An 8,309-nucleotide genomic window follows, 5' to 3' on the forward strand; every position below is an offset into this window, starting at 1 on the left:
CTGCAGCCTTTAAGAAGATATATGTTAGGGTTAGCTATTTACACTCTTTTCAACAGCAAGATTAGTTTATAATCATTTGCTTTGGCTCCCAAAATCACATCAGCTGAATTGAATGTAGAGCTGTTGTAAGAAATGTTTCCCCACGTTAGGGAAAATGACCAACTTTTCAAATCTGGTGAACTATAATTTCAGTTGTGGGCAAATTGATGGGAACATAATTCTGAACCGGAGATGAACAATTCTGGGAACTTGTTTGTGTCATGGGGCATAAACAGAAGTGACTTATTCCCAATCCTTGATTTTTTTTAAAAAAGGATCTTTTTCTTCTTCCTGCTTTTCCTTCTTCTCAAAATATCTTCTTAGCACATTCATGTATCTTTGTGTCTGCATGTCTATGTGTGGTTGGGTAAGTGGGTGGGTGTTTTATCCATGTCATATAACAAACATGAATTATTCCCACATACCGAATCAAACATTCTGAGTCTTTGCATATACGTGCCCTCACAAACCTGATGGCCATGACTATGCTATGCTTTATTCTTGTTGCTACCCTAATATATTGTTCTCCTTTTGAAATGGAATGGAGAATATGATTCTAACTATAACTGTGCTCTGGAGCTCAGGTTAAGATATTCTACAAGTGAATGAATTAGAAGACTGGGTTTTAGCATCATAAATCATGCACATCTCCCTAGTCAGACCTGTGAATAAACGAAGGAGTATCATTTATAATCTTAACACAAATGTATGAATGCTTTAAGGGATGCAGTGGTTCAGTGGCTATAATGCACAGCTTGTTGATCAGAAAGGTTGGCAGTTCGGTAGCTTGAATCCCTAGCAATAAGTAACAGAGTGAGCTCCCATTACTTGTCCCAGCTTCTGTCAACCTAGCAGTTCGAAAGCATGTAAAATTGCAAGTAGAAAACTAGGAACCATTTTTGGTGGGAAGGAAACAGCATTCCGTGCGTCTTTGGCATTTAGTCATGCCAGCCACATGACCACAGAGTCTTCATGCGGTGCTGGCTCTTTGGCTTTGAAAGAGAGATGAGCACCACCCCCTAGAATCGGAAACAACTGGCAAATATGTGCAAGGGGAACCTTTACCGTTTATGGATGCTTTGCTTTTACTGAATGCAGGCAGATGCAGATACAAAAACATGTAACAAAAATGTGAGCATGATGACTTGAAGTTCCAAATTAAATTCACATACTAATTTCAAGAAGTGATACTTTATGTATTTTCTCTTCCAAGTTATACTTCCAATAATAAAAGCTACATAATCTATTTTGGATACAGCATCATTTGTTTGATATATATGTAATGCACATATTGCTATATTAAGCAAATATAACATTTTGAAGCATACAGTTATGTCTTATGTACTTTTTTTGTAGGGTATTGACTCAGCATTACCAGCATATTCTGGCACTGGTATTTGCTGTAAGAGAAATCAATGAAAACCCACAGATTTTATCAAACATCACTCTGGGCTTCCAAATCTATAACAGCCATTTCAGTGCAAGCTGGACTTATCTTGCCTCAATGGAGCTTCTCTCCACCCAGAAGAGGTTCATTCCAAACTACAAGTGTGATACTAGAAGCAATGCAGTTGCAGTCATTGGGGGACCTAATTCAAATGTCTGCCTTCATATGGCCACCATCCTTGGTCTCTACAAAATCCCACAGGTAAGGAACCTCTACATCTCTGATGCTTACTCATTGTCATGATTAAAATAAGGGGAAAATTCTGTGGCTTTTTTGTAGAGTTGAGACTACATGTTGAATTTTATCCTTCATATTTGAGCATTAGAATTCCTTGGATTATGGAGATTAAAATATTTTTTCCTGTGATCAAAATTCCTGTGCTCACCATTTTTTTTTTGCAGAAGCTATATCCAAAATATTCCAAAATTGAGAATAATAGATTTTTATCCTTGACTTTTCATGATTTGATTTAGAAGCCTATTCGTTTCTAGAAGCCAAAAAGAACTAGCAATGTTTCCTAGACCAAAAACTAATGTGTTTAGATAAACAGAGGGGTTTTGGGGAAACTGTTTCTTCCTGTTGCTATCTTCTATTGTTTCCTACTGATATATCTCATAGAAAACATAGGATCTTGGTTACTATAATATTACTGGTACATTAACAGAATAGTAAGTTCCTTGCCATCATTTCTTCCCATCCATCTTCTCTCTCTCCTCTCTACTCAATGTAATTAAACTCCTTTCTCAACATAATAATAGTCTCGTGCAAGAATTGATAATTTAATTTTGAAGAAGTATCTAGGACTCTCAGGTGTTTGAGACTGATTCATGTACTCCTTTGGAAGCAAATTGTTTGCCATTTGTACTACTACTATCTTGTTTATATGAAGTCATTGTTTAAAACAATCCTCTTTATCTTCCACCTCTGAAGCAATTCTCCCTTTTCTGGATCCCTCCTTAAATAATTTTTCTAGACAAGCTGAAGAAATGAGTTATAGACTGGAAAAGTATATGGGATAATAGTGTGTTTAGATTTTATGTTGTCGCCCATCATCGTAAGGATTATATCTTTCACAACTGAAGACAATTTTGGTTGGGTTTCTAACAGGACAGAAGATAATAACAAAGTTGGCAGGGACTTTGGAGATCCACCAATCCACTTCCTGCCCAAATAGGAAACCCTATACCATTTCAGAAAAATATGTTTTCTAATCTCTTCTTAAAAACTTCCAGTGAGAAAGCACTCTGAACTTCTTCTTTTTTAAATAAAATTTTTATTTTCAGACAAACACAAACACACAACACATATAACATAAAAGCTCTTCAACTACACACAGTGTGTCGATTGGTTACAAGGTCTTTCTGTGTCCTTTCCATAGTCATCACTTGAATTTTATCAAAAGTCACATATTGACAATCAAGATATCTTTGTATACATTGCTATTATGCTTCCTCCTATTCTAAGTCAATCTATTATTTTAGCATTGATAACATTCTCTAATAATTTTCAATTCTATGGTTTCCCCCCCATTATTAGTATCATCAATCTAATATACATTTATACAAATTGTTATAATTATTAAACATCCATTAAGCCTAGCTTGTCAGCATTCGAAATATCATGCAGAATTAAATCAGAGTTCAAGGCAGAGCTACCCTTAAAGTTCCAATTTAATGAGACAGACATGTTGGCACAAATTGTGGAATCCCAAATCTAAAAGCTTCCTGGGATTACATGCATTTGAAAGTTCATGATCTTATCCCCACAACCATAAATCCATCACATGGTCCAATCTTCTTCGCCCACGCTGGCATTTCCACCCATCTAGTTCCGATCAGATGCAGAGATGTGGAGACAAAAGATGACCTTGGGCTTCTAGAAAAGAATGACAACAACACATTCCACAATTCTACTCCTTTCTATTCCCCCTCCCAATTACTACACTAATGAAACAGCATAATTAAATAATAGAGAGTGTGGCAGGCCAAAGATCCTAAAAAGGAATACAACTGCAGGCCTGACAGGAGGTCTCTCCTCAGAAGAAAAATGTTTCCTAAAAAGAAAATAACCTAAAAGTTAACATAACAAAATTAACCACCTCTCCCCTCCGCCAGGGGGACCCTTTGGCTTATTGAGAAACTTCTCATGGAATTGTTTTACTAACATATCTGCTTTTAGGTCCCAACTTTTCACCCATGTGGCTTTGGACAGAGTGTAACCCTTCCAATGCACTAAATACTATAAACCCCTATACAGCCTGAAGTCTCAGATTTTTTTCACCTCATAATGTGTTTCCCCTTCTACCACTACAGGAGGAGGGGGAGCTTGGGTGGACGGTCTTATGCTGGACCCAATTATTGGTTTCAACAAGCTACAATGAAATACTAGGCAAATTTTCCCTAGAATTCTGGGTAGACTGAGTTGAACTATAATTGGGTTAATTATCTTCTCTATTGGGAATGGACCTAGAAATTTTCCCCCAAATTTCTTACTAGGCATTGTTTAACAGCTTGCTTTTTGTAGGCTTCTGGTGCATCTGCTAGAGACTTCATATTGTCCCATCCTTTCTTTAGTGTGTCCATCCATTCATTCAGAGACATGGAGGAGGGAGGTTCTCTAGGCAGTTCAGGCATGGGAACAAATTCCATGCCCCTGGTACTCTGGAAAGGAGTTAATCCAGTGCTGCTGTGGATCACATTGTTGTATGCCACTTTGGCAAAGGGTAGTAAGTCCAACCAGTTGTCTTTCTGATAGTCCACATAACACCCGATGTATTGTTCCACCATCACATTGGCCTTCTCTGCTGCACTGTTCATGCTGGGATGAAACGCTGAGCTGAGTTGTGTGGACCCAATGGATCTCAGAAACTCTCTCCAGTACTTGGCAGTGAACTGAACTCTGTGGTCTGAAGTGACCCTTTTGGGTACCCCGTGCAGGAGATAAATGTGTTTCAGAAACATTTTCACTAATTTCTTTGCAGACGGCAACCCTGAGCAAGCGATGAAATGCGCCTGCTTGGAAAACAAATCAATAACTGTTCAAATCACTTTATTCCCGCTGCTATCTGGGAGCTCGATGATAAAGTCCATTGCAACCTCCTCCCATGATCGTCTAGGGCTGGCCACTCATTGTAGTAGTCCAGGGGGCTTCCCCGGCCATGTTTTCATCATTGCGCAAGAAGCACAGCTTTTTCCGTAATGTTCCACCTCCGATGTCATCTTTGGCTACCAAAATTGATGCCTGGCAAGGTGGAATGTTTTTAGGAATCCAAAGTGGCCTCCTAGTTTCACATCATGGCTTCGCTGTAGGACTTCCAGCCTCCCCCCCACAGGGATGTACAGCTTGGACCCCTTCCAGGCTAAGCCACTGCTCATCGTTAGGATGCCGTTGTTATTGTTGAACCACGGGTCTGCCGGAGTGCTGCTTTGAACTCTGTCATCAGCTTATCCTGATTTCAGGTGATGACCTGCCACCTGTTGGTGGGAGGAAGAAATGATGGGTTGAACAACTTCCTTCTTACTGTCATACTGCGGGTTTCCCAACAAAGCATCCGCCAACAAGTTCTTCCCTGCAGGGATGTGTTTAGTTACAAATTTAAACCTTTGGAAATATTGTGCCCAGTGAATTTGATTGGGGGATAACCTTCGATAGGCTTTGAGAGCTTCGAGGTTTTTATGATCAGTCCAGACCTCGAACAGCATATCCCCCCTTCCAGGATATTTCTCCAGGTGAGCATGCACCACCTAATCACAAATGCTTTTTTCTCCCAAATGGCCCACTTCCTTTCATTAGTGGTGAGTTTCTTGGAGATGTAAGCGCATGGCAAGAGGTGGCCCTCTCTATTCTTTTGTAGTAGCAGTGTAGCTACTGCTACATCACTGGCATCCATCTGGATTATGAATGGTCGCTTTGGGTCGGGGTGTTGCAGTATGGGCTCTTGGGCAAAAAGCTGCTTTAATTTCTCAAAGGCTTTTTGACAGTGTATTGTCCATTTCAGGGGTTGGTTTGCTTTTGGTTTCGTTGGGGAAAGCCCCGTTTTTAATAGCTCAGTCAATGAGAGGGCAATTTCCGCAAATGTCGGAATGAACTGCCTGTAGAAATTAGCAAATCCAAGGAAGCTTTGTAGTTGTCTGTGAGTGTTTGGAGGTTTCCAGTCTAACACAGCTTTCACTTTTCCTGGATCCATTTCTATCCCCTCGTTGGAGATGCAATAACCCAAGTAATCTAGTGAGGTCTTGTGAAACTCACACTTTGACAACTTTGCGTATAGCTTGGCAGCCAAAAGTTTTTTCAGGACTTGCCATACCAGTTTCACATGTTCTAGGGTTTCAGAGAAGATCGAGATGTCATCTAGATAAACAAGCACTCCGCTGTACAGGTGCTCATGTAGCACCTTATTTATGTATTGCATGAAGGCTGTGGGTGCTCCTTGTAGCCCAAATGGCATGACCTTGTACTGAAAACTGCCAAGGAGGGGGGTGTTAAAAGCAGTCTTCCACTCATCTCCCTCTCTGATCCTTATGCAGTAATACGCCTCTCTCAAGTCCAGCTTGGTGAAGATCTTGCCTTTTGCCAAGTGGTTCAACATATCTTTCATGAGGGGGAGGAGATAGGTGTTTTTCACCCATACAGCATTCAAGGCTCGCAGATCAATACAGAGATGAACTCCGCTATCTTTCTTTTCTTTGAAGAGCACTGGGGCTGCTACTTTTGACTTCGTTGGTTCAAGAAATCCCTGTTTCAAATTGATGTTGATGTACTTCCTCAATTCAACCATCTCTTTGGGAGTCATGGAGTACAATTTTGGCTTCGGTAAGGTAGTTCCAGGTTTGAAGTCTATTGCGCAATCTATGAGTCGGTGAGGGGGAAGATAGCTGCAATCTTCCTCACTGAACATCCTCGCTAAGTCCCGCTAAGTTTGGTACTTGTTGGATTCCTGGGGTTTTGGTGTCTGCTGCCGATGCTGCAGTTTCCGGATGGTCTGGGCTGTTGGGCTTAATTGTTCCTGGGTAGCCTTTGGCTCCACTGATGATAATGGCCCAAAGCCAATAATCAATTTTCTAATGCTGTCCTCCCACTTTATTGTAGGCGCACACTTGCGCACAGCCATGCAAGTCCCAAGATAATTGATTCTTGCATTCTTGGAGCTATGATGAATCTGAGGAATTCATAGTGGCGGCCCATCATCAACTTTACCAACTCAACAATTTTCATGGCTGGGGCCCCTCCAATCAGTGTTCCATCCACTTGCTCAAACCGAATGGGATAGTTTAGGGGTCTTGTGCGTATACGTAGTTGCTCCACAATCAACATGCTGATTAAGCATCGGGTGCAGCCAGTGTCCATAATTGCCTCAACTTCCCCTTCCACTCCAGTTTCTGGCACTTGGAGGTTGCATTTTATTGTAAAGGGGCAGATGGATGCAATAACTATTGGATCGTCTACAGCATTTTCCTCCTCCAAGGCCTCCCCATTGGTAGGACTTTTTGTCACCTTAGGTTGGGATCCTCTTCTGGAAGTTGTTGGCCCAGATGACTCTTCTCTGGTAGGTTCTGGGGCCTTCTCTTTACCGCTCTGTCAGTTGGTGCACATGTTTGTGATATTGGGGCTGAAGCCAAGCACTCTGATGCTCTGTGGATGAATTGACAGCAACACTGGCATCTTATTGCCCCCCATCCCCAAGGGACATAACCCAGTTGCACCATTAAACTTAGGAATCACCTCATCACATTGTTCTGCTATCCATCCTGCAGTTTTCCCCACATTCATCCATTCTTCCATTGTCGAGAACTCTTTTCTGTAGGAAAGTGGGGTAAGAACCTGTTGGAGCATTGCAGGTGCACATTGTTCCGCCATCCATCCCACAGCCTTCCCCTCATTCATACCTCCTTCCATGGTTGAGAACTCTTCTCTGAAAGAAGGTGGGGTAAGAACCTGTTGGGGCATTGCAGGTGAGACTGGAACCGGTGGGGAGGCAATCCCTGGTTTGGCCACTGCCCAGTTATCTGCCATGGTGCCATCTGCTGAGGGAGAGCAGGTTCCCATTGGCATCTCTCCCATCCATGACCTAGGTTGCTTTATTCATAGGTTGCAGTTCAACCATCAATGGCTGACAAGAGGGGTGTTATGGGCCAAGGTCCCCACTGCTGGCTTAGAGGATTTTCCCATGTTGGCCAGTGGCACCTCTGCCATCCATGACCTGGGAAGAAAGCCCAATTTGGTGGTGCTTGATTAGTGAGAGATGCTTGCCAAATCCCTTCTTGCTGACTCAGGTCATTTATCGCTGTATGGAAGGAGTAATTATCTCCATCCCAGTCCTCCAGTCCATTACAGGTTTTTTTTTTCCAAGCCCTGGCTGGGAAGGCAGGGGTCTGGGATTCCAAACATCTTGTTGCTTTCAGCCCACTACATTCCTCCAGATGCTATAAATCTTCAAACAGAAACTCCTTCACACTCCAAGACTTTGCATAGAAGCTTCAACCAGAAATTCCTTTGCACTCTGAAGTTTTGCAGAGAAGCATCTTGTCCAGCTCATTTTCTTCACTGATATTTTACACTGACTGGGTCAGTCAGCATTGGGAAATCAGCACCCCTCGCCAGCTCCCCTGCGGGGTTTTGCTGGTGATTTATTTTAAAGAGAGATTTGGGATAATATAATGGATTTATGGGTGTGCGGATAAGATCATAAACTTTCAACTGGGTGGAATCACAGGAAGCTTTTAGATTTGGGATTCCACAGATGTGCCAACATGTCTGTCTTATTAAATTGTAACTATAAGGATAACTCTGCCTTGGACTCTGATTTAATTCTGCATGATTTTTG

The sequence above is a fragment of the Natrix helvetica genome (assembly GCF_964273705.1).
Source record: "Natrix helvetica genome assembly, chromosome: Z".
NCBI classification, from domain to species: Eukaryota; Metazoa; Chordata; class Lepidosauria; order Squamata; family Natricidae; genus Natrix; species Natrix helvetica.